Source organism: Coregonus clupeaformis, unplaced genomic scaffold (assembly GCF_020615455.1).
Source record: "Coregonus clupeaformis isolate EN_2021a unplaced genomic scaffold, ASM2061545v1 scaf0012, whole genome shotgun sequence".
NCBI lineage: Eukaryota > Metazoa > Chordata > Actinopteri > Salmoniformes > Salmonidae > Coregonus > Coregonus clupeaformis.
In genome coordinates this window covers 634,345-658,028 of record NW_025533467.1, presented here as the reverse complement: position 1 = coordinate 658,028, position 23,684 = coordinate 634,345, and the positions used below count along the sequence as shown (strand labels likewise).

The following is a 23,684-nucleotide window of genomic DNA, read 5'->3' as shown; positions in this document are numbered from 1 at the left end:
CCTCCTTCCCTCAGTAAGAGCATTGAAGATGGGTCGTGGCTGGGTCTTCCAGCATGACAACGACCCAAAACACACAGCCAGGGCAACTAAGGAGTGGCTCCGTAAGAAGCATCTCAAGGTCCTGGAGTGGCCTAGCCAGTCTCCAGACCTGAACCCAATAGAAAATCTTTGGAGGGAGCTGAAAGTCCATATTGCCCAGCAACAGCCCCGAAACCTGAAGGATCTGGAGAAGGTCTGTATGGAGGAGTGGGCCAAAATCCCTGCTGCAGTGTATGCAAACCTGGTCAAGACCTACAGGAAACGTATGATCTCTGTAATTGCAAACAAAGGTTTCTGTACCAAATATTAAGTTCTGCTTTTCTGATGTATCAAATACTTATGTCATGCAATAAAATGCAAATTAATTACTTAAAAATCATACAATGTGATTTTCTGGATTTTTGTTTTAGATTCCGTCTCTCACAGTTGAAGTGTACCTATGATACAAATTACAGACCTCTACATGCTTTGTAAGTAGGAAAACCTGCAAAATCGGCAGTGTATCAAATACTTGTTCTCCCCACTGTATATTTTGGCAATTCACAGCGTTACCATCGAGTCTGCTTAAAAATCATGAGGTCCACAGTTCTGAAGCACCGTATGCTTTGCTTACAGGTTAGCTTCTTTGTCGAATATTACTGCACAGCCAAAATATTTTAAAAACTGCTTGATTTACATACAATTGGACCAACCCGCGACACTATAGTTGCTACATTTGTTTTCCAAACTGTCGCTACCATAGCAACTGTCTGCAGTTAGTACGTTTACATTTCCACGCTTGCGAGACCTGTAACAGAATATTATTTGTTGTTCCAGTGGTAGTTGTTTTTTTACTAGGTTTTTTTCTATGAAGTTGCAGTTACATTTTTTTATATGAGTGCTGGACCAAGCAGCAAGAAACCGAAAATCTACCACTTTCACAGTGAGTGGGAGGAAGAATTTCTTCACGACAACAAATTCAAAATGTGTGTGTCTGATTTGCCATTCAAACGTAGCTCTTGCTAAGAAGGGAAATGTCAAGAGGCATTTCAAAACTGTTCACAAGAAATATGAAAGTGACTTTCCAGCTAAAAGTGAACTACGTAAGAGAAAAGTAAAAGAGTTGAAGTCTCAACTAGCTGCCCAACAATAGAGCTTTACAAGGCCCAGCTCAAAATCAAAGGCAGCCACGATTGCATCATTATGGGTGAGTCGCATACTAGCAAAGCACAAGAAACCGTTCCAGGATGGAGAAATGGTAAAAGAGGCCTTTTTAGAGGCAGCAGAATCATTGTTTGATGATTTCAAAAATAAATCCGAAATCATTAGCGCTATTAAGGATGTTCAGCTATCCAGAAATACTGTTACACGGCGCTGTGAAATGATGAATGAGGATTTGAAGGAGCATCTTAAAAAATACTTTGCGATCCTGGAACCTGTGGCAACATTGATGTGCTTTCCGTTTGGTGTGGAAGTTGATGTTGACGAAATTGCAACAAAAATTGCACCATTGTTTCACATGGAGACATCAGCCGTCAAGAGTGAAATTTTGACTCTGCAAAGTGACCTCCAAATCAAATCGAGGGCATCGGGGAACACTTTTGATACCTTATCGTGGAGGATAAATATCCAAACATGAGAAAAGCTGCCATGTACTTGACAGCATTTTTTGGATCTACCTACCTTTGCGAGTCAGCATTTTCAGACATGAAGATCATCAAGTCAAAATACCGGTCCACTCTAACAGATGATCACCTGGACACCTGCTTGAGGCTAGCAATCAGTAGCTACAACCCAGACTATGCAAAGCTTGCTGACAGCATGCAATGCAAATCATCCAATCAATAAGGTGAAATGTTATTTAATATTGGCAGGGGGAGGGGGTAGACCACGTTAGGAAGAGGGTGGAAAAAGTAGATCCTATGTAACTAAAGTCTGGTCACCCCTGGATTAGATGGTAATGCATTGGTCCCTGCGTCTATGGATTGGTTGTATACCATTTTAAAAAATGGTAATACATGCCACTTCTTTACCTCAATTAGGTAGGGGTAGGAAACAAAATAAAGGAAACGTAGGGGGAAGGTAATTAGGTCACGCATATATTAATGAATATTATTGAGTAATTGAATCATTTATTGTAAATCAAAGCGGTCCTACAGCCCTTGGCCATTAATATGCATCATTAGTTAGTGTTGTGAAAGTGTAGCGTTGTTGGTCCGTGGACAGACGACACAGAGCTAACAAAGGAGTTGAGCTGGAGGGAGCAGGAGCAGTGTGGTGGTGGAGGATGTCACAGAGTTGGTTCCCACCAGCTCCATCTGGAAACCATTCCAGCAGAGCTCGCTAGCTAGCATCACACACACACACACACACACACGAGACAATGTCATCCTCTCCACACACAAACATAAGCTCACAAAACACACATCCCTACACGTGAAAACACACACGCACCACTCCCAAAAACACATACGGATGCACAATACACACTCGCAAAAACAAACACCATGCAGTCAAATCCTCTCCTCACCTCCCAGTCATTTAAGAGCAGACTTAACTTATTTAGCCTGAGTGCTGCGATTCAGGGGATTAGGACTTAGAATCAAATTAATTATGAGTAACTAATGAAAGAGAGAGAGGGGGGACGGAGTCTGGCATAAAGAGGGAGAGAAAGAGGTAGAGAAAAAAAAGAGGGAAAGCAAGAGATGGAACAGGTATGAGAGAGGGCGGGAAAAGAGAGAGACCCTCTCCTCTCTCTCCTTTCTCTTCTCTCTCCCTCTTTCTATTCATCCATCTCTTCACTAGAGAGGCTTCTTAAAGGGATACTTTGGGATTTTGGCAATCTACTTCCCCAGAGTCCGATGAACTCGTGGATACCATTTTTATGTCTCTGTGTCCAGTATGAAGGAAGTTAGAGGTAGTTTCGGGAGCCAATGCTAACTAGTGTTAATGCAATGACTGGAAGTCTATGGGTATCTGCTAGCATGCTAGACATTTTTCTGTTTTTATTAAATAAGCTACTTCTATACAAATGTTGTTGATCAGTACAATAAAATAAGTCCCAAATGGAACGGATTGTTATCTGTAACCCCATGAAATCTGCCAAACAAGCTCAATAACTCAATGCATGCACACTCTCCTATTGAATATGCATTCACCTGTATTGTGGATAGGCCTAGGCTACATCTTGATTCACCCAGTTTATCAATAGAGATTTACCATTCAAATAAATGATTACCATTATGTAGTTAGATTGTTTTCACCAGAGTCAAATTGATTGTATAATTGATTCATTAATGCATACATGGCTCTTTGAAAAATGTTATGTAATAAAATGCTAATGTAATGATATTGATCTCAAAAGATGTCCAACGATTGAACAGAGCAGTAGCTGAATTTATCTGTCTGGATCTAGTACCATTCTGTGACTTTGGCTAATATGCATTATTTTTTGGCCGTGGTATCGTTTGGGTATCGTTTTGGTAGAGTATCGTGATGGTATAGAGTGTTGTGATACTAAACCTGGTATCAAAGTCAAAATTCTGGTATCATGACAACACTACTTAGGAAGTGAATGACTTGGCAGTGAGTGAAGCAACAAGTAGTCTTTCCTCCTCTGTGCTAGTAGACAGACAGGGAAATAAGGTCTGCCCAGGCCACTACTAAAGATACAGTATAGACCTCCCAAAGACAAGTCAACTTTCTGCACCGCGACTAAAGAGTCAGCTGCAACTGTCACATGTCACTCACGCTGTGCAGCCCAGACTAAGCTGTATTGGAGATTAGAGGTCCAAGTGACAGGATGACCCACACTTCCAGCAGGTTACTCAACCTGTCCTGAGACTCTTCCCTAAGGTACTCCAGGTACACACACACACACACACTCATCTCAGGCTAGTTTGTGAGGTCATGACTCCCCTCTTAGCACTGCCTAGTGCCTACCCATTGCCTTCACCCCTCCACCAACACAGCCCGACCCAGTCACCAACACCCCCACTGCCCTCGACCCCCCTTATTCTGTTCAGCAAACACCTTGCATCACTCCTCATCCATCCATCCATCCATCCATCCATTAGGGCTGGCACAATTAGCGTATAATCGTGTAACTGATGGGCAACAACCGTGAACTAAATAAGATAATTGTCATAATCATCTTGATACTTTTAATACATTTATTTGGGGGGATTGAACTTTATTTTCAAGTAGATATAGTTTACCCAATAGAAGTTTCTTATTTTTATATGAAGTGGCTTAAGTTGGTATCATAATCATTTTACAAGCAGAACGACACCGTTGGGAGAAGAAGCTTCATTTCCAAAAGTTCCCAGCAGTCAAAACCATTAGTTTGAGACAATGGTGTCACCAAAGCTGTGTTGTATTCATTAGGCATTACAAGCACAAATCCCCCCCACCCCCCCACCGTAGCCATTTGCCAGTTAATTAATCATTACCCAAAATCCCACCCCCATCCGCTGACCCTCCCTGACCCCATGTGGGGGCCTATAGGCCCAGCAGCATGCCCATGTCCAGCCTCCCTGTTTCCCCTCGATTTAGGAGCCCTCTGGAAGCCCCCGTGGAGGGGAGAGGTGGGGTAAGTCTGAGTGTGTGTCTGCGAGGGTGTGAGCGTGTGAGCGTGTGTGTGTGTGTTAATTGACAGTTTGGCCACAGAAAGACATGGCTGTAAATCTGCCAGTAGGGCGCTGGGGAATAAAACGCTGTCTGCCAGGCCACCACACCCCTCTACACACCCATCTACTCGACCCTCTATTAGGGCAACACACAGCCAGGTCATCCGGGAACAAAGCCAGAGACATAGAGCTACATTTAAACTGTGGCTTTTATCATTAACTAAATCTCATGGCCCAGGCCCTGCAACACACTTCTCACACTTCCTCTCTTAGACACATGGACACACTACATTAACAAGCAGCAGCACACAATAATATATTTGTTTCTTTTTTTATGCATCATGTAACAGAACTATGTAACAGGACGGTTATATATGAAGAGGGAGGGGTGGAGGGGTGCATAAAAGACAGGTCCTTTAGAGTAGTTCTTTAACTCAATTTCACACACACACACACACACACACACAGTCTTGTATAAGTAACTTTGTGGGGACACATTCAAAATCCTATTTTCCCTAACCCCTAACCCTAATTCTAACCTTAACCCTAAACCCCCTAGAAATAGCATTTGACCTTGTGGTGATTGACAAAACGTCCCCAGTTGGTCAAGTTTTTGTTTGTTTACTATAGTTAAACATGTCCACACACAGCAGCAACATCTAAAGCAGTTAACATCTAAAATGACACTTTGACATACGTGAGACTGGCAATCAAATGAACTGAGTTGGGCACAGTTAAGGGAATATTAATAGTATCTGCACATATAGCCTACTGTATTATGGGAAAGCACTGTCTGTCTTGCACAGCGCACGTCCGTCCACTATTGGTGGTCGGACCAATCCCCTGTACCGTTCTCATGTAACTAGAATAACATTTCTGCACAGTGCACGCCGCCTAAACGTATCCATGTACGGGGTCATGGCCTATGGTCATTTCCATGTAAAAGGATCCATGAGCACCAACATGTGAAGTTTATAGGAGCATGTCAAATGAAAAGCTAAGAGTTTATATTTTTGGGAAATTGAGGCATAGATGTGTTTTTCAACCATTTTCCATCCTAAAAAAATTGAATAAGCAAAGGCTTTGATTTCTGGTCACACAGATGGAAAAGGGGGCTTAAAAAACATTACTAGAAAAAGTATTGAAAAAGGTATTAGAAACAGGAGCTGGAATGAACCAAAATTATTTTCCAATATTTTTTTGTTTCGTTCCACTGTTCCGACCAGCAACATAAAGTTCCGAACCGGTCCAAAAAAAGTAACAGTTTACATCGTTCCTTTCTCTTCCTTTTTTAACCTGTGAAATAAACAAAAAATTACATTTAGCTCATTAAATTACTTCACCAATCAGTGCGGGTAGAGCAGGCAAGGTAGTTGTTTACATGCGTGATGGACAGACAAGTAGCCTAAGGCACAAGATGCAACTGAAATTTTGCAGGTGGGGAGAGAGCGAGAGAAGGTTGAAGGAGGCTTGAAGCGCTGGGCATCTTGTTATGACATGCATTATATGAATTAGGTCCACAGAACTATACCTAGGAGGAGCGGCTTCTATGGAGGAACTTTGAATGTCCTTTGAGCTAGCTAGCTAACAAGTGTGAGCTAGCAAGCGAATAAGCTTGCGTGTGCGCAGAGTGGCACCAGAATTACAAACACGTCTTACCTGTTTGTAGTTAATAAATTCAAAGTGAAATGTGATAACTAGGCCTATAGTATCCTTAACTAGCATTGAAAAAGTTAATCCATTCTTCTCTAGCTAATTAAAAATCTCTCCCTACCTTCTGAATCAAGCTTGTAACATCAGTACAGTAGCCTATGCTTTGGAGGGGGGAGGGGCAAGTAGCCTAAACACGCACAGGCAAAGATTTTCAGCTTGCAGGCAGACACTGGAATACGTTTCTGAGTGACAGAGTGAGGGCTTTGCATATGCGCTTTGTTGCGTTTTGTTGAGGAACTAAAAAAAGATACAGTAGAGTCCAGTACAGAAAAGAAAAGAAGAGTATAGTTCAGTAGAGTACATTACAGTAGTGCACACTATAATATACAGTTCCTTCGGAAAGTATTCAGACCCCTTTTACTGACTTTTTCCACATTTTGTTAGGTTACAGCCTTATTCTAAAATGTATTAAATAGTTTTTTTCCCCCTCATCAATCTACACACAGTACCCCATAATGAGAAAGCAAAAACAGGTTTGTAGAAATGTTTGCTAATTTATTACAAATAAAAAACATAAATATTACATGTACATACACTACCGTTCAAAAGTTTGGAGTCACTTAGAAATGTCCTTGTTTTCCATGAAAACATACATGAAATGAGTTTGAATAGGAAATATACCAAACTGAATAGGAAATGTAGTAATTGACAAGGTTAGAAATAATGATTTTCAATATAAATAATAATTGTGTCCTTCAAACTTTGCTTTTGTCAAAGAATCCTCCATTTGCAGCAATTACAGCCTTGCAGACCTTTGGCATTCTAGTTGTCAATTTGTTGAGGTAATCTGAAGAGATTTCAACCCATGCTTCCTGAAGCACCTTCCACAAATTGGATTGGCTTGATGGGCACTTCTTGATGGTCAAGCTGCTCCCACAACAGCTCAATAGGGTTGAGAACCGGTGACTGTGCTGGCCACTCCATTGACGCTACAAGCTTGGCACACCTGTATTTGGGGAGAATACCAGCTGACTGCTTCTTCCCTAAAAAGTTCTTGCATAGTTTGGAGCTGTGCTTTGGGTCATTGTCCTATTGTAGGAGGAAATTGGCTCCAATCAAGCGCCATGTTGCAAAATGGAGTGATAGCCTTCCTTCTTCAAGATCCCTTTTACCCTGTACAAATCTCCCACTTTACCACCACCAAAGAACCCCCAGACCATCACATTGCCTCCACCATGCTTGACAGATGGCATCATGCACTCCTCCAGCCTCTTTTCATTTGGTCTGTGTCTCACAAATGTTCTTCTATGTGATCCGAACACCTCAAACTTCGATTCGTCTGTCCATAACACTTTTTTCCAATCTTCCTCTGTCCAGTGTCTGTGTTCTTATGCCCATCTTAATCTTTTATTTTTATTGGCCAGTCTGAGATATGGCTTTTTCTTTGCAACTCTGCCTAGAAGGTCAGCATCCCGGAGTCGCCTCTTCACTGTTGACGTTGAGACTGGTGTTTTGCGGGTACTATTTAATGAAGCTGCCAGTTTCTCAAACTAGACACTAATGTATTTGTCCTCTTGCTCAGTTGTGCACCGGGGCCTCCCACTCCTCTTTCTATTTCTAAGTGACCCCAAACTTTTGAACGGTAGTGTAAGTATTCAGACCCTTTACTCAGTACTTTGTTGAAGCACCTTTGGCAGCTATTACAGCCTCGAGTATTCTTGGGTATGACGCTACAAGCTTGGCACACCTGTATTTGGGGAGTTTCTCTCATTCTTCTCTGCAGATTCTCTCAAGGTCTGTCAGGTTGGATGGGGAGCATTGCTGCACAAGGACATTCAGAGACTTGTCCCGAAGTCACTCCTGCGTTGTCTTGGCTGTGTGCTTAGGGTTGTTGTCCTGTTGGACTGTGAACCATCGCCCCAGTCTGAGGTCCTGAGAGCTCTGGAGCAGGTTTTCATCAATGATCTCTCTGTACTTTGCTCCGTTCATCTTTGCTTCGATCCTGACTAGTCTCCCAGTCCCTGCCGCTGAAAAACATCCCTACAGCATGATTCTGCCACCACCATGCTTCACCATTGGGATGGTGCAGGTTTCCTCCAGACGTGACGCTTGGCCAAAGAGTTCAATCTTGCTTTCATCAGACCAGAGAATCTTGTTTCTCATGGTCTGAGAGTCTTTAGGTGCCCTTTGGCAAACTCCAAGCGGGCTGTCATGTGCCTTTTACTGAGGAGTGGCTTCCGTCTGGCCACTCTACCATAAAGGCCTGATTGGTGGAGTGCTGCAGAGATGGTTGTCCTTCTGCAAGGTTCAGGAACTCTAGAGCTCTGTCAGAGTGACCATCGGGTTCTTGGTCCCCTCCCTGACCAAGGCCCTTCTCCCCCGATTGCTCAATTTGGCCAGGTACACAGCTCTCTGTCAACTGTGGGACCTTATATAGACAAGTGTGCGCCTTTCCAAATCATGTCCAATCAATTGAATTTACCACAGGTGGACTCCAATCAAGTTGTAGAAACATCTCAAGGATGATCAATGCAAACAGGATGCACCTGTGCTCAATTTCGAGTCTCATAGCAAAGGGTCTGAATACTGTACTAAGGCATTTCTGTATATAATTTTTTTATACATTTGCAAAAATTTCTAAAAACCGGTTTTCGCCTTTTCATTATGGGGTATTGTGTGTAGATTTATTTTATTTTTTAAATCCTCTGCAAATTCAGAACAAGGCTGTAATGTAACAAAATGTGATAAAAGTCAAGGGGTCTGAATACTTTCCGAAGGCACTCTACTGAAGTGTACCCATCTATACCCTACTTTACATTTCTTTACTGTACTGTCCTCTACTGTACTGTATTGTACTGAACTCTACAAAACGGTACTGTGCTGTGCAATGCTCTACTGTGCTGTACTGTCCTAACTTGTGAAACATAGACTTCTATGATTGGTTCAGATTTGGTCAGGTCTGGACCAACTAAATTTGGTCTTGTTTGGGGGCGGAGCTCATTAGAATAATTGTCAGCGTATAATAATACCCAAACATGCACCTAGCTACCTTTGTGTATCTATTCCGGATACATCACCATGAAGAGAATGGCACTCATAACTATACATTTCTGTATAGTACAGATCAAGGACCCAAGATGTCATTCTGTTACCGTCATTCTGTTACCGGGTGTTGATCCACTTCAAACTTAAGGTGTCATATCATAGCTGACACCCCATTCTTTCTGCAGACATCTTTGAATCTTAATTCAGAATAGATATTTAAAATAGTTTTTGGAAAACATGGTCACACAAAAAAAACTGAGGGAGATTTTACTGTCATTCTGTTACAAAACTTTGCATCTGCACTGTTCCTCAAGTAAATGTGTTTTAGTAAAATATTATGTGGCAATTGTTAAAAGTAGACTTCTACATATAGGTGTATGGTTTGTTGAACTTTGCAATCAATGGTTTTTGCTTGGCATTCATTTTAATGTGAAAAAGTCTCGGTGTCACTATTTTTAGGTAGTGGGCCGTAGCAAACTATCTGCTTTAGTTTTCGAGATGATCGATCTCGGTCGAATGAGGAGCTGGTTTTTACATAGTGTGCATTTATTTATTCAAAACACATTTCTGTTTCTTGGCAATGTCACTTCTTGAAAATATTTTCAAAATACTTACTTTTATGTTTGCTAGTTGGACAGGCAACACCGCCGAGTACTAAAGTGGAAACCAATCAAAAGTTGTGTACTATCTCTGCTGATCACGTCTGCCAATACCGTTATCCGTATCTAATATAAGGTAGTAGACAGCTATGACATCTCGAGAGAGATCTCCATCCGACAAACTGCTACCAGGTAATGCATTGTTTGTATATTTGTAATCTAACTATTTAGTTATAAAAACGTCATACCATTAACGCAAGCTGTAAAATGACTCCCAACTTAGAACACAGCAACCTTAGTAATGTAGCTAGCTTGCTAGTTAGCTAGCTAGCTAGTTACAGCAAGTAGATCTGTTACTATTGTGATGCCAACTTAGCAATTTTGTTGCTAGATTTAGCAACTTTTCAGACTACCCTGGCAACTTTTTTTTCAAACAGCACCTAGCAACAAATTTAGCTACTTTTAAAAAGTGACTCAAACGCTAAAATACACGCATTTTCCGTCTAAATGACACAAAAACGATTTTCTCTGTCACACATTCAGTCACAACACACGTGCCTGGCTGCAAAAGTGCATTGTGAGTGATGTCAGCAGCAGGCGCTCAGCTCGTGCACAGGCAGCAGCAGGCCAGCCAAGCAGCACAACAACCTAGAGAGAGCTGGAGAGAGATGCCTAGCGCACACATCATTATTTGCGTTAAGTAGCATATATACCTTGTTATTAGCTTGTACCTATAATTTTTGATCAGTTAGGTAGCATGTTAACTAACTACCAATACACTGCTGAAAACTATACTTGTTCAGAATGTGTAGGTTTACTAGTTAATAAGAAAATAAATAAAATGTAATTGTTCAATAATGTGTCATGTGTAATTGTTCAATAATTCAATGTGTTGTGTTTAAAAATAAAAATATCTGATCATATAAAATGTGTTGTGTTTATATTACTTTTACAAATAAAAATATGTGATAATAAACTAACAAATCTAAACTAACAAATGTCAAATCATATTTGTCGCCGAGATGGCCAGTCAATTTGAGTAACGTTATTGTGTATTCTACGTAATGACGCAGTTTTACATTACATAATGACGTCATCACGCAATGACATCACAACGTCATTTAGCAACTTTTAGCAACAAATCGACCTGCCTCTAGCAACTTCCCCTGAAAATTAGTTGGCAACACTGACTGTAGCTAGCAGGAGCAGATAACTTTATCACTAGCTAGCATGTCATTCCAGGACAAGGAGCGTTTTAGCTATCCATTTTTTCCAAGTAATAATTGAAGACTACAAAAATCTATAGGACAAGTAGTGTAAATCTAATACAGTCATCAAGGCAAGACCCATTAATTTCATTCATACTGACAAATACAAATGCCACATTATCCCAGTCAATAGTAGGATGAGTGCAGAGCAGCCTGCCTCAGACTGTCAGGATGTTCATTTTCTAGCTCACAAACTACATTCCTTTGTTGTGATGATTTATTTTATATATTCTTGTCTCATTATCTATTCAGCTCTCCTGTGTCCTGCTCCCAGAGATCAACCAAGTGCTATCCACCAAGCATGGGCTGATTCACTCACCTGTGAGGAGAACCATCCTACTGCAGTTTGAACTAACCCTGCCGTCACTATTAAAAAATTGTGACCACATATACATTTGCCTTTTGTCTTTTCTTTGTGGGTTGTGTCTTACACAGTGTAGTGCATTTTAGAGTTGAATAACAACTACAGATACACGTGCTTGTTTGAGCATCTCAAAGACTACATTTAATGTAGAATCAGTATAACAGGGGACAAACAGATTATTTTACTATTGTAACCTGCAGTGGGGAGAATTCAATGGTCCCCGTCAGGAGCCCAGGCTTTTGCCATATGTTTTTTTTTTAAAACCTTTATTTAACGAGGAAAGTCAGCTAAGAACAAATTCTTATTTACAATGACGGCCTACACCTGCCAAACCCAGACGACGCTGGGCCAATTGTGCGCCGCTCTCAAGCATAGATGGTGGAGTCCTCGTCTCTGCACCACACAAGCTTTAGATTGCATTCTACTAAGGCACTTCTCTCTCTCTACATCAGTCAGCTACATTGGTGACTAGGGTGGGATCCTTTCGATACGCCTATGGGGCCTGGGCCCACAAATGCCCCTAAAGAGAAGCATGTGTTAATAACAGTTCTACAGTCTCCATCAGAAGCCCAGGCTTTTGGCATAGATGGTAAAGTTCTCATTTCTGGACTCCAACATTGTAAGATTGTGCCCTCCACGACACTTGATATACAGTACATTGATTTGTAGGTTACACTATATTTAAATACTTCAAATACTGCCTGAGACACCTTTGCTATTTGTCTCCGTACTCAATAAATGGTGAAACATTATTTGTGACAGTGTTCTTTGTTCGAATGTATATGCATGGGACATACATTATGGAAAACATGTATCACACTCCGTCATAGTTAGTAAAATAATGATTTTGGCACTGTCAACTTTTAGAAGGTTCGTAGGAAAGTTAATAACTTAAACCACCTAAATATACTGACATTCACTGAACATTTAGTATTTGAAACTCAAACATTCATTTCTCAACTGCTTTTTTTTTTTTTATCCTACAGGCTCTTTATCATTCTCCATACCTTATATTCCAATGCGTCCAACATTATTCTTGCCGACTATGGTATTGGGCAGCTACTATTTGAGAACTCATCTGGTTTAAAAATCAAGCAGAGAAAATGTGCAAGAATTGAAGGTGCCAACACATTTTTTACTCATCATAAGAATGTTTTACCGTCCTATACAAAAAAAAGTGCTCCTCCCTCGACGGGGACTGGTCAACTTCACTCTTTTCGGCTTCGGCCCACCACCTTTTTAACGTGGGATTGTCCCTATATCATTCAGGGATAGGACAATCTCCTTTCATGGGCTAAATGATTGAGCAGCGATAGACTACAGGGGCGGACTGGGCCCAGAAATCGGCCCTGGCATTTCTAACACAAAGGCCAATTTTTTCAAACCCTCTCCTTGTATCGAACACAAACATACAAGAACAACATTTGCATCTGGCTACAATGTATCAGTAGTAGCCTATCACATTATCGATATAAACTGACATTGTCACAAGCTAGAGCAGCAATGCAAATATAAGACTGGAGCAACACGTAGCTACTAGCTAGGCTTCGCTGCAAAGTCACATTTATTTTGCTGAAGTAAAATATAGAAGTGTGTGTGGGTGTGTGAGAGAATGAGTGAGAGAGGGGTATTTAAATTTGAGCTGGTTAGACTTTACCCCTGCACCGCCGGGCGACATGAACTTACTGAATGAAAGTGTGTCCTAAAGTAGGCTAGCCTACGAGTCAGAAAAATACTAGAATGTATTATGTGTTGTCTGCGCCAAAGGTACCAGGCACATACACACTTTTTAAAACATTATCTTCTTAGTAAATTAGAAAAAACCTTCCCTCAAAGTTCGAGGTCCAAACGAAAGGGCACTTTATTTTTAATTCCTCAGCTATGACAAATCCATTCAACCGCACTATGTCAGAAACCATTTATATAGGGAGCTATACCTACACCTAAATCCATGACCTTGGCTTGGAGCGCCTCCTCAAACAACAAACACTTTTGCTGTCAAAATAAACGGTCATGCACGGTGTCCGTGCACCGTAGCGTATATTATTGTGTTACGACGAGTATATAGAGTCCTACTACACATCAGTGGAAAACGATATCGGGGCATTTCCGTCCAACCGAACGAGGAACAATGCCGTCGTGCATAAAACCGAGTTTGATTAGAAGGAACGCGTAAAGGGAAAATGTTGTAAACTCACCAAATAGATATTTATCTGTGAGCGCACCAATAGCTTCTTCTTTTCCCTATTAACTCTCCGCCATCTTCAGCACTGTGTTTGTTTAAATGGGAAACACTCTCGAAGAGCAAGAAGCCAGCTTTTGCTGAGCGGTGGGGTTGCTGGGTTGAGTAGTTATTCACGTCGAACGCTGTTCTTTTAGCTAGGGCAGACCTCCCGGATACGGACTACAACTACATGTATGCCCCAAGAGGAGATCTTGGGTTCTGGCGTAGACGGCTGACAGCGACGATATTAGAACAGAAAAATGCCACAGTGTTTATTTTTAGTTAACCTGAGGAGCACTTGAAAAGCCAACATTGACTTGTGTGCAAATGCCTGTAATACTTAATAGGCTGTTCAGCAATCATCTGATCTAACATGGTAATGATGGTTTACAGAAGGGGTGTGGCTTGGACATTTATGTCTAAGTAAACTTAACATTTACAGTATTCTAGTGTAGGCAGGCTATTCAGTATTCAAATCTTATCTCAGTATGTGTTCATTAGCCTGATATAGATGGTGATAAGAAATACATTTATACTAATTGTATTTTTTTGCATTTTTATGAAATTCTAGATTGAATCAACTGAATTAACAGGGTGCCATATTCAATCAAAACCCTTGCGAGTTTGATTGAACTGCGTATAAATTAGATTATGCTTTGCTTTGTTATAAATAATGTATAGTCCTAAGACTTATTGTGACATAACTCTAAAATGCTAGCCCTAATGATATTTTCTGTACCTGGAGAGGGCTGCGTGTTTTGGTTCTGTATCTGTAGAACAGTGGGACCTCAAGGCCTGTATGTCTTATAGATGAGGCCCATATGTGGGCTCCATATGGTGGAGCTGGCATGGTCAGTGTGGACTGTTGGCGTCAGAGCCTATTGGCCTGGGGACTAGGGCACATTCGGCCCAGAACCAGTACCCTTGCCAAGAAGAGACGAGGTAAGATAGCACCAACCCGTCACCATGGTGATACCAGGCAGGCAGGGAAGTAGGCACACACACACTGGCAGAGCAGACAGTAGGGTTTCAGCTGTGTCAGGGAAGGGTAGAAGTGGAGGGAGGGAGAGAGAGAGAGAGAGGAAGAAAGTGAGAATCAGGTAGAGAGAATGAGAGAGTGTAAAGGCAGAGATTGAGCGACAGAAAGGCTGGAAGACACAGGTAAAGAGGGACAACAGATGTATTGATATAGTGATTGTGAGAGCAGCGGTAGAAACATAGCTGAAATACAGTTGACAGGGCAAGGAGGAAGATGAGAGAAAAGGAGAGAAAGTGCAAGAGAAAGAGAGGAAGAGATGGTGAGTAATGTGAATCTGCAGAGTAAGTAAAGATGAGGAGGGAGAGAGTGATAGAAAACATTAGGTAGAGCCAGTCAGAGAATTACCTGGAGAGAAAGAGAGAGCGAGTGCTGAAGGAAAGAGAGAGGCGACAGAGGGGGAAGGGGGAGGAATGAGGAGGAGGAGAACAGGACTTTGCAATTAGCCTGGCCTGGGTAAAATCCACCCAAGTCAAGGAACACGACCAGAGGAAAAGAAAGAAGGATATGACCTGAGTTACAACTGTGCTTGGATTATGTGTCCTTTCAAAACATTTTAGGGAGAGAGAGAGACAGAGGGGGGAGGGTGTGTGACACTGCAGAAGTTAAATAAAGTTAGGGTGAGAAAATGTGGAAAACTGCAGCTCTAGCAGGAGCAGCAGGAGCAGCAGGCTGGCAGGCAGCACATTTCCCAAACAGCCTTGACAAACAAGACACACTATTTATACCACTGGAGAAAGGCCTTCTATTATGACATTAGTTTTTGGAAGCAGTGTCAGCACAAACAGACTGGAACTTGACAGCATTGATGATTAAGTTGTGCTGCAAAAAGTGCTGCAAGAATATCCTGAATCTAAAGTTTGTTTTTCTTTAGATTTACCTTTTTCTTTAGATTTAATCTGTATATGTGAACATATCAATGCTGGTACAAAGTTATTTGATGACCCATCAAGCCTAATAGCATCTTTAATTGGATTTGCATTGATAGTGTTTGTTGTCTGTTTATGTGTATAACTGTGTATGTCCTCTAAAGATCTAAGGGTGGGCTTGAGTCCATCTCTCCCCCCTCCCCCATCACCACACAATGCGTAGAGCCAAACCACTATCACTGCTTTTGTCCATACTTCCCCATTAAAGAAGAGGAGAGAGAGTGGAGGTTGAAAAGGAGAGTGAGGAGGAGGGTGAAAAGAAGAGAGAGGTGAAAAATGAGTAATCTGTCATGAATAACATTACATGTGAGAGAGGTTGAAAAATACCTCCTTTCTCCAAACACACACACACACACACACACACACACACACACACACACACACACACACACACACACACACACACACACACACACACACACACACACACACACACACACACACACACACACACACACACACACACACACACACACACACACACACACACACAGTGGTGGAAAACAGTCCTATAACCCCATAGGCACATTAAAACTGAGCAGGCAGGGAGCCTGGCAAACTTTCAGATGGTTCTGTATCACACAGATGTAGAGCAGATTAAGCCATAGAGCAGTAATTGGCTAGAGATTGATGATGTGATGTCTAACGGATATGACTGAGACAGAATCCTAGAAGTTTTCAGTACTGCGGTGACAATGAGAGTGAGGGAGGGAGGGAGAGAGAGAGAGAGACGGAAAGGGAGCTGTTTAACATTCCAAACGGGTAGAGAGAATTCAAGAGCAGCAGAGCAGCCATCGGCACACAGGTATAATGCACAGGCCTCAGAGGGAGAGAGAGAGGGGGAGGCAGAGAGAGAGAAAGAGAACGAGAGGGAGAGTGCAGAGGAGAGGGATGGGTTTGGAAATGTCCACTTGCACACAGGTGTAGTGCAGGGAAAAGACGGGGAGGGGGTAGAGAGTAATGGGAGATTGGTAGAGAGAGGGACAGGTAGAGGCAGAGAGAGAGAAAGAGAGAGAGCATGGGGTGAATAGAGAAGCTCGCCAGCACTCAGGTGTATCAAACAGCATTTTGAGGGAGGGAGTGAGAGAAGGGGAGAGAGAGGGGAGATGAGTAAAGACACAAAAGGGAGATGAAAAGAGATACACAAAGAGGGGGATAGGATAGATAAGGGAGTGGAAAGAAGCACAGACGCCTTAAAAGAAAAAGAGAGACTGACAGCAGAGACAAAAAGATGGATGGAAGAATGCTGACCACCTCTATGCTTAATATTGGCCATCTCTTTATAGCCTAAGCTACCATCCCACTCCTGCAGCCACCTCTTACTGCAGCCACCTCTCATTGCAGCCTGTGGAGGTCCCATCAGTATAACCACCCAATGCAAAATCAATAGGACATGATGATATACTGTAGGTTACAGGAGATAAACCAGATGAATGTTGCTCTCGGACCATCCTCAGAAAAAGCTTTTAGGGACTCTTATGTGGTTGTTCTCTGTGAAAACATACTTAACTAAGGTATGAGAGCAATGTTCCCTCTAAGCTGTGCGCAGGCGCACAGCTCCCCTGGAACTTCCATGCAGAATAAATATCAGCCAGCGCAGAGAAGCACGAGATTGAACTTCACTCAACTTTCTAGTTTTCCCCTTTAGTTAACACTATCAAAGTTTCCCTCTACTGTGGGATATGCCAATATTAGCCACTTTCAATGCAACATACCGAAACAAAACGAACTATGCAAGACTTAGTACGCAAAACTAACTATGCAAAATATTTTCTTGTAGTCACCGGAGTAGGATTCTATTGCAATGACAGGCACGACTCAGCCCGTACCAATCAGAGCTGCAGTATCCCTATATGCAACTGGACTGTGTTTACAGCATGAGTGGTTGCGAGTAGATGCGCTTGTTTTGAGAGCAAAGCCAGAGCTGCATGTAGCCAAGTGTATAAATGTGTTCATATTCTTTGCTAGTAAGGGAGTTATTAGCCCAGTTATAGCTCATTTCTAGTCAGCAATAGGGGAGTGGTTGCTTACTACAAGAGCACAAAACGTGTGCATGTCTAGCCATCATTGAAAAGCGAGTCAGGTAAAGAGCATTTTTTCTGTCTTAAATATTTTCTAGGTAGTTTAAATATTGACTGGCTTTCATCAAGCTGCCCACTCAAGAAAACGCTTCAAACTGTAACCAGTGCCTGCAACCTGGTTCAGGTTATCAGTCAACCTACCAGGGTAGTTACAAACAGCACAGGAATGAAATCATCAACATGTATTGATCACATCTTTACTAATGCTGCAGAAATGTGCTTGAAAGCAGTATCTAGATCCATCGGATGTAGTGATCACAATATAGTAGCCATATCTAGGAAGTCCAAAGTTCCAAAGGCTGGGCCTAATATAGTGTATAACAGGCCATACAATAAGTTTTGTAGTGATTCCTATGTTGTTGATGTAAAGAATATCTGTTGGTCCGTGGTGTGTAATGAGGAGCAAACAGACGTTGCACTTGGCACATTTATGAAATTGCTTATCCCAGTTACTAATAAGCATGCACCCATTAAGAAAATGACTGTAAAAACTGTTAAATCCCCATGGATTGATGAGGAATTGAAAAATTGTATGGTTGAGAAGGATGAGGCAAAAGGAACTGCAAATAAGTCTGACTGCACAACTGATTGGCAAACGTATTGCAAATTGAGAAATCATGTGACTAAACTGAATAAAAAGAAGAAGAAACGACACTATGAAACAAAGATAAATGACATAAAGAATGATAGTAAAACGCTTTGGAGCACCTTTAATTAAATTTAGGGGAAAAAGGTAAACTCAGCTCCATCATTCATTGAATCAGATGGCTCATTCATTACAAAACCGACTGATATTGCCATCTGCTTCAATTATTTTTTCATTGGCAAGATTAGCAAATTTAGGCATGACATGCCAGCAACAAACGCTGACATCCAAGTATATCTGACCAAATTATGGAAGACAAGAATTGTAATTTTGAATTCCGTAAAGTGAGTGTGGAAGAGTTGAAAAAATGATTGTTGTCTATAAAAACAATGACAAGCCACCGGGGTCTGACAACTTGGATGGAAAATGACTGAGGATAATAGCGGACGATATTACCACTCCTATTTGCCATATCTTCAATTTCAGCCTACTAGAAAGTGTGTACCCTCAGGCCTGGAGGGAAGCTAAAGTCATTCCGCTACCTAAGAATAGTAAAGCCCCCTTTATTGGCTCAAATAGCCGACCAATCAGCCTGTTACCAACTCTTAGTAAAGTTTTGGAAAAAATTGTGTTTGACCAGATACAATGCTATTTTACAGTAAACAAATTGAAAACAGACTTTCAGCATGCTTATAGGGAAGGACATTCAACAAGCACAGCACTTACACAAATTACTGATGATTGGCTGAGAGAAATTCATGATAAAAAGATTGTAGGGGCTATTTTGTTAGACTTCAGTGCGGCTTTTGACATTATCGATCATAGTCTGCTGCTGGAAAAAACGTATGTGTTATGGCTTTATATCCCCTGCTATATTGTGGCTAAAGAGTTACCTGTCTAATAGAACACAGAGGGTGTTCTTTAATGGAAGCCTCTCCAACATCATCCAGGTAGACTCAGGAAAACATAGGCGCAGACACATGCATTTTTCTATTTCATTTTATTTCACCTTTATTTAACCAGGTAAGCCTGTTGAGAACAAGTTCTCATTTACAACTGCGACCTGGCCAAGATAAAGCAAAGCAGTGCGATAAAAACAACAACACAGAGTTACATATGGAATAAACAAAACGTACAGTCAATAACACAATAGAACATCTATATACAGTGTGTGCAAATGTAGTAAGTTATGGAGGTAAGGCAATAAATAGGCCATAGTGCAAAATAATTACAATTTAGTATTAACACTGGAGTGATAGATGTGCAGAAGATGATGTGCAAATAGAGATACTGGGGTGCAAATGAGAAAAATAAATAACAATGTAAATAACAATATGGGGATGAGGTAGTTGGTTGGGCTAATTACAGATGGGCTGTGTACAGGTGCAGTGATCGGTAAGCTACTCTGACAACTGATGCTTAAAGTTAGTGAGGGAGAAAAGTGTCTCCAGCTTCAGAGATTTTTGCAGTTCGTTCCAGTCATTGGAAGCAAAGAACTGGAAGGAAGGGCGGCCAAAGGAGGTGTTGGCTTTGGGGATGACCAGTGAGATATACCTGCTGGAACACATACTACGGGTGGGTGTTACTATGGTGACCAATGAGCTAAGATAAGGCGGGGATTTGCCTAGAAGTGATTTATAGATGGAGCGAGTAGGTTTGGCGACGAATATGTAGTGAGGGCCAACCAACGAGAGCGTACAGGTCACAGTGGTGGGTAGTATATGGGGCTTTGGTGACAAAACGGATGGCACTGTGATAGACTACATCCAATTTGCTGAATAGAGTGTTGGAGGCTATTTTGTAAATGACATCGCCGAAGTCAAGGATCGGTAGGATAGTCAGTTTTACGAGGGCATGTTTGGCAGCATGAGTGAAGGAGGCTTTGTTGCGAAATAGGAAGCCGATTCTAGATTTAACTTTGGATTGGAGATGCTTAACGTGAGTCTGGAAGGAGAGTTTACGGTCTAACCAGACACCTAGGTATTTGTAGTTGTCCACATATTCTAAGTCAGACCCGCCGAGAGTAGTGATTCTAGTCGTGGGGGCGGGTGCAAGCAGCGTTCGATTGAAGAGCATGCGTTTAGTTTTACTAGCGTTTAAGAGCAGTTGGAGGCCACGGAAGGAGTGTTGTATGGTATTGAAGCTCGTTTGGAGGTTTGTTAACACAGTGTCCAATGAAGGGCCAGATGTATGCCAGATGCATACACACACATGATAACATACGCACTATACACACAGGTACACATGGATTTTGTGTTGTAGATATGTGGTAGTGGAGTATGGGCCTGAGGGCACACACTTAGTGTGTTGTGAATTCTGTAATAAATGTATTGTAATGTTTTTAAAATTGTATAACTGCCTTAATTTTGCCGGACCCCAGGAAGAGTAGCTGCTGCCTTGGCAGCAGCTAATGGGGATCCATAATAAATACAAATACAAATACAAATGGGCAGTGTGGTATTTTGAGATAGGCTTGAATAAGCTAAGTAGCCAACAGGCAGAGGTAGCATAATTTGTATGATTCTCTATAATAATGGTATGGGAATTATAATGAACTTTATTTTGTAACATGGTTTCTTGCATCAAACAACACATTTTCAGTCACCTCCTTGTCTGAAGGACAAATGGATAAACAGGTTAATGTCAAGCCCTGCATATTTTTTCCAAAAGTCTCACGGAATGTAGGCCTACATTGAACACCACACATTAGCTGCTACTGTAGGCTGAATGATAGAACAGCTATTTCCATGTTAAAATGTGATGGGATGCCTTTTCTCCATTGTTTTTGATGGTATGCCACTCTGGCAGGCCTACATTATGATCAAATAGCCACAGTAGCCTACTTGGCCACTGTTATAACTGTAACTTAAAGCGGGTACAGCCTCAGTATTCACAATAAACGCGCACCAGAAGTTGCACAGAACTTTCAGAACTTTCAAGTTTGCTGTCAGCAGACCTGAAATTTGCTCAGTGCTGAAAAAATGTGAGGGAACATTGTATGTGAGCAATAGCGTGTGAAGAGCAGATAGGAGTTGGCTGAGTTGGATTCAAGGTTCATCATTGTGAATGGATCTAATCATACACCACCGTTCAAAAGTTTGGGGTCACTTAGAAATGTCCTTTATTTTTTTTGTCCATTAAAATAACATCAAATTGATCAGAAATACAGTGTAGACATTGTTAATGTTGTAAATGGCTATTGTAGCTGGAAACGGCTGATTTTTTATGGAATATCTACATTGGCGTACAGAGGCCCATTATCAGCAACCATCAGTCCTGTGTTCCAATGGCACGTTGTGTTTGCTAATCCAAGTTTATAATTTTAAAAGGCTAATTGATCATTAGAAAACCCTTTGCAATTATGTTAGCACAGCTGAAAACTGTTGTGCTGATTAAAGAAGCAATAAAACTGGCCTTCATGAGACTAGTTGAGTATCTGGAGCATCAGCAATTGTGGGTTCGATTATAGGCTCAAAATGGCCAGAAACTCATCAGTCTATTCTTGTTCTGAGAAATGAAGGCTATTCCATGCGAGAAATTGCCAAGAAACTGAAGATCTCGTACAACGGTGTGTACTACTCCCTTCACAGAACAGCGCAAACTGTCTCTAACCAGAATAGAAAGAGGAGTGGGAGGCCCTGGTGCACAACGGACCAAGAGGACAAATACATTACAGTGTCTAGTTTGAGAAACAGATGCCTCACAGGTCCTCAACTGGCAGCTTCATTAAATAGTACCCGCAAAACACCAGTCTCAACGTCAACAGTGAAGAGGCGACTCCGGGATGCTGACCTTCTAGGCAGAGTTGCAAAGAAAAAGCCATATCTCAGACTGGCCAATAAAAAGAAAAGATTAAGATGGGCAAAAGAACACAGACACTGCCATCACTCCTTGGTTTACCTTGGTTTCACCAAGCTTTGGGCTGCAGTGTCTATGGTTTACCTTAGTATTATTGATTTGCTGATACAAGTATCAAATATGAAACTGACAGCCACATACAAATACATTTATGAACACAAGTTTGTGTAAAAAAAAATGTCATGGAAATTATTCCAGTGGGTGTACCAAGCAAGAAGGCAGTAACTGCCATCTAGGGTCAAAGGTCATGTCGGAGGTCAGGGTCAATATGAATAAAACATTACCTCATAGTAAGACAACAGTGATCTGCCTACAACTCATTTGGCTGGACAATGAAAAAACGTTAAGCCATTTTTCTCAGTTACAATGAGCAGTTACTGTCCTTTTACTTGGCAGTAGAGTAGAGGTACATGGAGAACATTTTTAGTGGCCTAGGGTCTGGGGAAAATGTGGCCTTTTATAAACGCATTTCATGCAATATAATTTTACATGACTGGAGACTTTGGCATATGTCACGATCGTAGAACGGAGTAGACCAAGGCGCAGCGTTGAAGGCAAACATACTTTATTTTCCAAAGTGATAACACGAACAAAACAATAAACGATAACGTGACGTCCTAGGTTAAACACAACCAACACGGAACAAACCAAAAGGAACAAGATCCCACAACTACTGTGGGAAAACAGCCTGTTTAAATGTGGTTCCCAATCAGAGACAACCAGCCACAGCTGACACTCGTTGCCTCTGATTGAGAACCACACTGGCCAACATAGAAATAGAACACATAGAATATAACACAGAACACAAACACATGGAATCTACACACCCTGGCTCAACATATAGAGTCCCCAGAGCCAGGGTGTGACAGCATAACCTTTTTTAATGCTTCTTTCAAAACATGGGAACTCGGAACTGGGAAATCTCCGACTTCCGACTTCAGTGCGTTCAAGACACTCGGGGAAAAAACGAGCTCCAACTGGTAAAATTAGTTTAGAACAGTCATCCAACTCGGAATTCCAAGTTGGGAACTCAGGCCTCTTTCTAGAGCTCCGACTTTCCGACCTGAAGATCACTGACGTCATGATTAGACCTAGTTTTTTTCAGAGTTCCCCGTTGTCATGAAAGCACCATAATACCGCACAAATGATTGAAATGACAGGCTCCTTTGACACTGACAAACTGAGAATATGAGATCAATAAAAACGACCTTGTCTTGAATCCATCAATAGCCTAGGCCAAGGTGTGTGGAGACACATATTGTAGGCTACAATATGAGGAGGAAATTATAGTCCTAAAAATGCTTTCCAATTTCACTGACTCACCCAATGATGTGCAGCTTACTCGCTGGTGATGGCCGATGCGCTCGTGCCAAAAGCCTCTCTCTCTCTTGTTTT

The 23,684-nt window shown here is 41.6% G+C and overlaps 1 protein-coding gene across 1 annotated transcript in view; it reads right to left on the bottom strand.

Annotated features, from left to right (window-relative positions):
* Positions 1–13,900, bottom strand: part of LOC121545431 (nuclear receptor coactivator 3-like) — a 109,451-nt gene extending 95,551 nt beyond the window's left edge. The window contains 1 exon segment of the mRNA XM_041855961.2: positions 13,774–13,900. The gene's annotated coding sequence lies outside the window, so the exon portion shown is untranslated.
* Positions 13,901–23,684: the final 9,784 nt, after the last annotated feature.